This window comes from Myotis davidii, unplaced genomic scaffold, assembly GCF_000327345.1.
Source record: "Myotis davidii unplaced genomic scaffold, ASM32734v1 scaffold1639, whole genome shotgun sequence".
NCBI lineage: Eukaryota > Metazoa > Chordata > Mammalia > Chiroptera > Vespertilionidae > Myotis > Myotis davidii.
This window is the reverse complement of record NW_006290315.1, coordinates 26,938-36,321: the sequence shown is the minus strand read 5'-3', so window position 1 is coordinate 36,321 and position 9,384 is coordinate 26,938. Positions and strand designations below refer to the sequence as shown.

At 39.3% G+C, this 9,384-nt stretch overlaps 1 long non-coding RNA gene across 1 annotated transcript in view; it reads left to right on the top strand.

The window, feature by feature from the left end:
- The window catches only part of LOC107183028, a 24,858-nt gene that overhangs the window by 3,931 nt on the left and 11,543 nt on the right, over positions 1-9,384 (top strand). The gene's annotated exons all lie outside the window — the stretch shown is intronic.

Here is a 9,384-nt window from a genome sequence, read left to right as displayed (position 1 = left end):
CTCAGATCTGACATTCTCAGTAAATGTATTGCCTCCTCTAGAAACCCTCTTTTTATTCACAGGTTGTCATGTCTCCAAGCATTTTTACAGATTGGAATTCCCTTTCCCCTTCTATACATTTGAGAGCTTTCATGATTCTGACTGCGTTCAAACTTGACTTTCCCTATGAAGCTCTCCCTGGCTTCTCCAAACATCTCCCAAGATCACTAGATGGTGAGCCTCTGAGAATCTGCTTCTTGGTCTTCTTCAGCAATCTCTGCCGCACCAGCAGAGTGTCTGACTAAAGGCAGGCATCAAAGGAATGAGTAAACACATGTTAACTCTCGAGAAAAATTACAATGGTGGGGGTGGGGGGGAGTTAGGAGAAAACAAGTAGTATTTAATATAGAAAACTGAGCGTGAAAACAACCAAAAAAATGACTTAGAGCATTGTGGGGATCTGGAGACTAAGAAAACTTTGTGAATAAGGCACAGAGTCATGAAGGAAATTTTATTAGAGTTACACCTTGACAAATAGATAATATTTTACTGGGAGAGGTGACAGGTATTTATCTCCTTGTAAAGAGAGAGTAGGGGAAAATAAAATGCTCTCCAAAGGCATTTTTATCATCTGTATCATTGACAATAAAATATAGACTAGATTATGCTATCAAACAGATTCTTTTGTATCATTTAGACTAGAGAACATGGAGACAAAGGGAGAATAAATATGAACTGCCGGGGTCCAGCCCCAGCGGTCCAGGGGTTACCAAAGGTGTGGACAGAGTCAGCGAAGAATGAAGGACACGGAAACGGTGTTCAGATGATCAGCATAGCCAGTTTCTCTCTTTATTCTCCGTGGATCTTCCTGTGCCTGGCTGAGGCCACAGAGAGAGATGCAGAGGCAAGCTGAGCCTTTATTTTATAGTCAGAGGTAAACAAGGTTGTGGTTAGCATAGTTACCCTGTTCTTGTGAGTTTCACTTGTTTGGGCAGCACTTGCTACACCTCCCTCAGCCCATTAGCTCCCCAGATAAGATCTAGGGAGCGTCATAAGGTCAAGCCTAATTATGCTAAGAGGACTGTGACCTCTAAGCTGGGACTTGTTTGTGACTTTGCCAACAGGTCAGTCCAAGGCTTAACCCTATAGCCGTGCCCTACAATGAACAATTTCCATAATTCCTAATAGTTTTCTGGCTCTCAATTCTAATTTTCTGTACCACTTAAAAGAACTTCTTATCTTTGGGTCCTTCATCTCCTTTAACCAAGTTTGAAATGAAATTTTATTATTTGATTAAGATGTCAGCCAATGAAGAAATGTTCCTACTTTATTTAAGTGGCAGAAATCATTGATGCTGAACTTGGGGTCTTAAACATATAGTACAGTGAACAGATAACATGTTGTAGAATTGTGCATCTGAAACATATGTATTTATGTTTCAGATGTATAATTTTGTCACCCCAGTAAATTCAACAAAAAACAGAAGGAAACAAAAATAAATGAGTGACACTGAAATAAACCTTAAAATTGAAATTGCTATTAGTGATCAAACCACTCTTTAATAATGTCTGGGGAAGTTATGTATATTGTCCCATGCTAAAAATGAATCCATCTTTTAAGTGGCTCTTCGGTTATAAAGAAAAAAGCAAACATCTCATTTCTATATCAGTGAGGAGGGTGGTTAGGAAGGAAGGTCGCTTGTGTTAATCAAATGGTTCTTCTTCAGAGCTCGGCAAGAGTGGTGCGACGACCTTGGGCCTTGACCAGAGACGCTAAGTTTTGAATTCTGGCTCTACAGCTTACTGGCTGTCACCTTGGGTAATTTACTTGATGTCTGTCTAGTTTATTTTTTTCAAATATGCTTTTGTTTTAATTGAGAAAGGAAGAGAGAGGGATAGAGAGATAGAAACATTGATGAGAGAGAAACATCATCGATCGGCTGCCTCCTGCATACCCCCTACGGGGATGGAGACTGCAACCCTCAGCATGTGCCCTGAGTGGGAACCTCTTGGTTCCTGGGCCGATGCTCAACCACTGAGCAACACAGGCCAGGCTGTCTTTCTAGTTTCCTCTGTAAAATGAGGACGAGGATGGAAAAGTCTCCTTTGCATGACGGTGAGGATTGCAAGGGTTCTAGATCATAGCTGGTTCTCCTGTGGGAGCCCTCAGCGCCACCCCGCTGTGTGTACAGCCTTTGTTCTCCCAGCTCCTCCAGAGTCAGTGACATCATAAAAACACAGGAAGGGAAATCTGTAAACATTAGTCATGGAACAAGTCTGTTTCTGAGAATCCGACTCAGAATTTACTTTTACTTCACGGTTGTTGCCACCTTGTGGATTTTTTGGGTAATGAGATTCAGTCTGAGAGTAAAAGAGGGCTTACTGTTACTTTAGTTGTCATTGTGGGCACCCTCTTCTCCGTGTGGGCTTGTAAAGTTTGAATGTAGTGCTGAGAGCATGAATAAGATCATTAACCTGCCTTCCTCCATAGATCCCTCTCCTCCCCAGTTTGCAAATATAAAAACTGAATCCCAAATAATTTGAATCCTCCTGACTTCCAATTAAGCATACTTCTCATTTACACAATTAGATAATAGATGCTTGTATTTGCAATTAGCTAATGGCTATATTCTCACTTCTTTTATAGGCAGTAGTTAATTGATCAATTAATTTGCCTTATTGCACTGTATTTACATGTGATCCCACTCTCTTCTGGTCTATTTCCTGGGAGCTTCCAATTTTCTTTCTTTAGAAGCATTTTCTTATCATTCTTTTGTGTGTGTGTGTGTGTGTGTGTGTGTGTGTGTGTGTAAGCATTGGGTGAGAGTTCAATATCCTGTCTCTATTTGCTCAGTATTCCTTGGGAATTTTCCATCTTTGTGTATTCCTCCTGCTTCCTGAACTACCCCTCCACTTCTCTGATGTTATGCAAAAACCCCATTACTTCTACGTAAATTCAAGTTCCATCTACTTCTGAGCCTTTCAGGCCACAGTGGCTCACGCTACCTCTTTTGGGACTCGTTTCATTGACTTACGTAAGTTGTTTTGATGTGCATATCATTATTTCTTTAGCTAGACTATGGTCTCTTTGTAAGCAAAAATGATGTCTTAAGAGCACTTGAGTTCCCAATATATATGTGAATGATTAACATGTATTTCCTGGTCCATTGTGAATGTCCCTACTTTAGCTTCTGTTTTCTATCCCATTTCCATCTTTCCAAACAAGCAGAAAACAACAACCAAGAAAACAAAAAGATGACCTATTTAAGTATTAACAGATTGTTGCTTTTCATTTCTACTGCTTTTTACTTGTGGCAAACTGTTTTCTAATTTGTGCAAATGTGTGCATGCTGAGTGTGTGTGTGTGTGTGTGTGTGTGTGCGCGCGCACGCGTGAGTGAGTGATTTCCCCCATAACTTCCAGATCTGAGCAACTTAACTATGGGTATTCTTAGGGATGAATCTGTGTTCAAATGCTTTATTTTACTAAAGTTTTCTTTTTTTACTTCTTAGAGACAACTGATGGTATCACTTTAAAACAAATTCTCAGGATGAGATTTTTGGGACTGAATGTTGCAAACATATTTAAAAGTCGGTTTATAGTTATGAATTCTCAGGTCATTTTCTCTCATTCCCTTTATTTCCAGGGTTGAAATTTGTTCTTCCCTTTTCCCGAGGAGAGGTTTTTAGTTTGAAATGTGTTTTTAATTCACCTTGTCAATGAGGGTATAGCCTTCTTGTATCCAGGTGTGTGTACATGGTGGTGGTGTGTGTGGGGGGGAGGGTGGTAGGGTTCCATTAATAGTCTCCAACTTCACTAATGACTATTCACTAGTGGACGTGAGTGAGTGCTCGTTTTTGTGCCTGGGCTATAAAGTAGAAGCTTAAGATTATCCTGGTTGAGCAGATTCCCTTACTTCCTTCCCTGGATTTTGGTCTTACTTTATTTTGTTAAATCTCTAAGCATGTCCTTTGATTTTTGCTAGTTCAGTTAAGTGTTGAAAAATACTGTTTTCAATTTACATCTAGAATCCTCAGTTACTTGAATTGGGATGGTTGTCTTTGATGGGATCAATGATCACTTACTTATTTAATCTATTAGATACAATTTAGAATCAATTTATAAATTTCACAGAAAAATTGTGTTATGATTTTGGCTTTAGGATTTTATCAAATTCAGGAAAACTTTATTATCTTTACTTAAGATTTATTCTTCTTCTTAAATATGGTTTATCATTCCATTTTTTATATCTTCATTATGTCCTTCAGTAATATTTATTTTTTTAAAATATATTCTATTGACTTTTTACAGAGAGGAAGGGAGAAGGATAGTTAGAAACATTGATGAGAGAGAGACATCGATCAGCTGCCTCCTGCACACCTCCTACTGGGGATGTGCCCACAACCAAGGTACATGCCCTTGATTGGAATTGAACCTGGGACCTTTCAGTCCGCAGGCCAACGCTCTATCCACTGAGCAAAACCAGTTAGGGCTATGTTCTTCTTTTAAAGCTCTTACATTGAGGGTTTGTAAACATGTTTTAACTTTCATTTTGTATCAATTATTGCTGTATAAATAGCTAACACTTACATAGTACTTACTATGTGCCAGGCATAATATTAAATTCTTTAGTAATTTTTTTTTTTACCTTGTGAACTTGTTTATTAACTTGAATAGCCTGTCACTTGACTTCCATTGAAAGTCCTAAGCTCTTTAAATCTAATCATCACTTATAATATTTTGAGGGCAGAACTATAATTAAGAATATTGTACAGATGAGAAACTAAGTGATGGAGTGATTAAATAATTTCAAAAGTGACACAACTAGCTTCTCACCTATAGTTATTGACTTTCCCTTGCTTTCTTTTTAATATCAATAATGTATGCCTCTTACTGTTCATTTACTTTTTTTACTGATGTTTTATTTGGTGCCTCTCTTTAATACAATTGTTTGGGTTTTTTCCCTGTGTGTTTTATTAGCCTTGATTGTAGGCTTATATTTACATTTGACTGCGGACACTTTTTAAATTTACTGTTGCCTTCCAATGTTGGAATGGAGACAGTTGGCATCTTTAAGTATAAAATCTTACACTCATTCCTATGAGAATTTTTCCATTCCTTTTGGTGTTGCCAGCTACCTGGAACATTGTAGTGCCTCTGTGACTCAGTTATTCATGCTAACTTCTCCAGTCTGGAAGAAGATATTGAAGTGTTTACTGCTTTACACTGCTTTACACTGTGTGTGTGTGTGTGTGCGTGTGTGTGTGTGAGAGAGAGAGAGAGAGAGAGAGAGAGAGAGAGATGTGTGTGTGTGTCTGTCTGTGTGTGTGTGTGTGTGTGTGTGTTTGTCTTTAAGCCAGTGATGCCAACATATGTTGGTTGCTGGTTTTCGTGGGTTTGTTTGTTTGCTTGTTTTTTTTTTTTTTTTTTTAGAAGGGTCATGTGTATGTAGACTTCAAGAGCCAGAGGCTGAACCAAAGGGGGAGAATGATGATTTTTATTTTCTAAAAAAATATATTTCATTACAATTTTTAGAGAGAGGAAGGGAGAGGGATAGAGAGTTAGAAACTTTGATGAGAGAGAAACATCGATCAGCTGCCTCCTGCACACTCCCTAATGGGGATGTGCCCGCAACCAAGGTACATGCCCTTGACCGGACTGGAACCTGGGACCCTGGAGTCCGCAGACTGACGCTCTATCCACGGAGCCAAACCCTTTAGGGCGAGAATGATGATTTTTAGAAAGGGAACATCCCCAGAGGAAGCTCATCTGGAGACCGAGTGAACATATGTTTGCCAACCGTCCTTTCTCCATGAGTAACTTCCACGAGAGCCCGAGCGACCCGATCCGTGGGGGACCCGCCCCCGCTCAGAATGGCCCCAAACAGCCCCAGAGGCTGGCAGAGATGGCTCTCGCTCTCGGCTAGGCTCGCTACCCATGTGTCTCTGTAGATGGGAAACCGGCCCGCGGTACCTTGAGAGTCCCCTTTTGGGTGGGTGCATAGTCACCAACACGTGGGAGAAATGAGACTCAGGGGATCCCTCCAGGGGAGAAAAAAAAGAGGGTAATGTTCTTTGGCAACCTAGTCCGGCCCCCGCTGTAAAGCGGACCATGGAGAGAGCTTTGGCCATTTCCTGGCCCCAGAGTTGAATGCTACCCACCCTGCCTGCTGCTACACCCGTCTTCCCATTCCCAGGGAAGCGAATGGAGAACGAGGCCTTCTCAGATCCGTGTGCCTTTTTCCATGCACGTGAGCCCTTTCGACTCTCAGAAATGACCCTCCTCAGCTCTAGGCTCCCTGCCAACTGGATCGCCCCGTAATGGCTGCAGAGCCTCAGAGAAAGATAGGAAGACACATCTCCAAGACGGGTGAATGGACTCGTTAGCCCATCGCCAACCGGCTCTGTGGTCCCCGCCCACAGAAGGAGGCCAGACTGCAGCTTAGGCCTGCTCCCTGCTCCCCTAAGCCATCAGTCTGACATCCCCCAAGGGGTCCCTGATTAGAGAAGGTGCAGGTTGGGCTAAGGGACACCCCCCCTTCCTGGTGTACATGAATTTTGTGCACCAGGCCACTAATTACATATATATATATATATAATGAAAGAATATATATATATATCAGCAACAATCCAACTGTCCGACTATCTGACCGGTAGCTATGACATGGAATGATCACCAGGGGGAAGACACTCAACGCAGGAGCTGCCGAGCTGCGGTGACTTGGCAGCTGCGATTCTGGGTAAAACATCCGGAACCAGAGAGGAGGAAGCCTGATTTTGGCGTTCATCACCTGAGAACTGCCCTCTTGCAATCCAGGACCCCTCAGGGGATGTTGGAGAGCCGTTTCATCCCGATTCCCACAGGCCAGGCTGAGGGACCCCACCAGTGCCCAAGTCCATGCACCAGGCCTCTAGTATTTTATATGAAAAAGTTATCAAAAGCCTATAGAAATTGATATCAGTTTGCATTTTTCAGAACATTCATAAATTTTCTCCACAGTCTGAGATAATGATTACAATTTCAAGTTGAGAAAAACATGTCCAAGGATTAACTGGGTTTCACACTACTATTATACAACAGAGAGAGACTCAATTCCCTGAATAGCAATGATTTGGGCAACTGGTCAACCTCTGATGACTTAGACAACTATTCTACTTCAATTACTTGGACAACTAGTCAACCCCAATGACTTGGACAACTGGTCAATTTCTAATGATTTGGACAAGTACTCAACACCTAATTACTTGGACAAACTGCTCAACCCGTAGAGAGGCAGTAATCAGAACTTGGATTCTTTTTCTCTTTTCAGTTCTTTCTTTTTCTCTTACTATTTTTAGTTGTCTTTTTCTCTGTTCTTCCATTTCTTTATTTCCCACTTGAAAAATATAATTGTTTACTTACAAATCAGAACCACAGATCTACAACAATCCTTTGTTTCAATTACTTTACAAGAACTGAAGATGGGAAAGCAAAGTGGTTTCCTCAAATTCACACTCAAGTTAATGACATAGTCAAATTCAATTTAAGTTTCTAGCTACCAATAGTTCATTTGCTCTGAACTATCTCAGGGAATCTTAGCACCAAAATGCTCATCTGGAAACCGGTTAGCTTTATTCTTTAGAAAGTTGAAAAGATGTTAAGCTAAGCTCACAACAGCTTTCCTTTTCAGTTGGTGAGATAAGAGTTACCTGTGCAATGTAGTACACACATTGTATATGCAATGCCCTGCATCTAGTACATCCATTCTAAGTTCAACAGATACGTCTAAAGAGACTTGCAGGAAGATGACCTTGTCTATCCTATAAAATAAATTACCTTAAATATATATAAGCAAATTAGTTTTAAAATTATTTTACAATATTCACGTGGGTAAAATGTGAGAAAATGGAAACTCACAACCACTAATAGATGAATAAATTAGTATGGTCTTTGGGGGCACTATTTAGTATAACTTAAAATGCATTATCCAGCAAAGCACATATGGAATCTATATGCTGAAAATTAGAAAAGGCTGATGGAAGAAATTGAAGAAAGCCCATATAAATGGAGAGATGTATTGTGTTCATATCTGAAGAATTCAAACATGTCAGTGCTCTTCAATGTGATCTAAAAAATTAGCACAAGTCCAATCAAAATGCCAGCAGGATTTTTTATAGATAGGTAAGCACATTCAGAAATTCAAAGGGAAAGGCAATAGAACTAGAATAGTTAAAACAATTTTTAAAAAAAGAAGAAAGTTGAGAAATTACAATACCCAATTTTAAGATTTCCTGTAAAGATACAGTAATTATGATGGTGGGTATTGGTGAAGGAATAAACACATTAATCAATGGAATAGGATAGAATTGAGAAACAGACCCATACAAATATGGCACATTAATTTTCAACAAATGTATAAAAGCAATTCAATAATACTCTAACAGAATGTCCATGTGTAAAAAGAGACTTTGATTCATACCTTTTGCCATATATAAAAATTAACTCAGAAGATAATAGATCTAAATTAAAAGATAAAACTGCGACACTTTTAGAAAAAAAATAGAAGAAAAATCTTAGAGCTGGGTTAGGCAAAGAGTTCTTCAATATGACACCAGAAACATGACCCATAAAAAGGGGGGCGGGGAAATAATTTACTTTCATCAAATTTCAAAACCTTTACTTTATAAGAGGCATTACTAAAAAATTGAAAAGACAAGCTGTAAAGTTGATTAAAATATTTGCAAATCACATATCCAAAAAAATTTACATGTGGAATACATAAAGAGTTCTCAAAACTCAACAATAAGAAAACAAAAAACCCAATGTTCACAAAAGACAAAGATCTTAACAGGCACCTCACCAAAGAAGAGGTAAATATGAACTGGGAAAAATCCAAAGTCTTTCAGTGGGTGAATGAATAAACACAATATAGTTCATCTATATTATAGAACACTACCCAGGAATAAGAAAGGAAAGAAATACAGATTTGTACAACAATTTGGATGCATCTCAAAAACATTATGCTGAATGATAATAGATAAGCCTCAAAAGATTACATATTGTATGATTTCACTTATGTGATATTCTTGAAAAAAGAAACTGTACTTACAGGGAACAGATCTGTAGTTACATGTTTTACAAAGGTAGGGAAGGGTGTGATTATGAAGCAAGGGTAGGGAACATCCAGCTCATGGGCCTTATAAGGCCCACAAAATAATTTTGTCTGGCCCTGCCCAGACAACAGGGAATGAGTTAAATGTTTGACCAAATATAGCAGGCTAATTTCTCTGTTGATAATTTTGTATGGCCCATGAATGGTGTATAAATACAGGCTTATTTAATTTAGCATAATGTTCTCCAGGTCCATCCATGCTGTCGCAAAGGGTAAGATTTCCTTTTTTTTTTTTTTTTTTTTTGATGTCTTGGA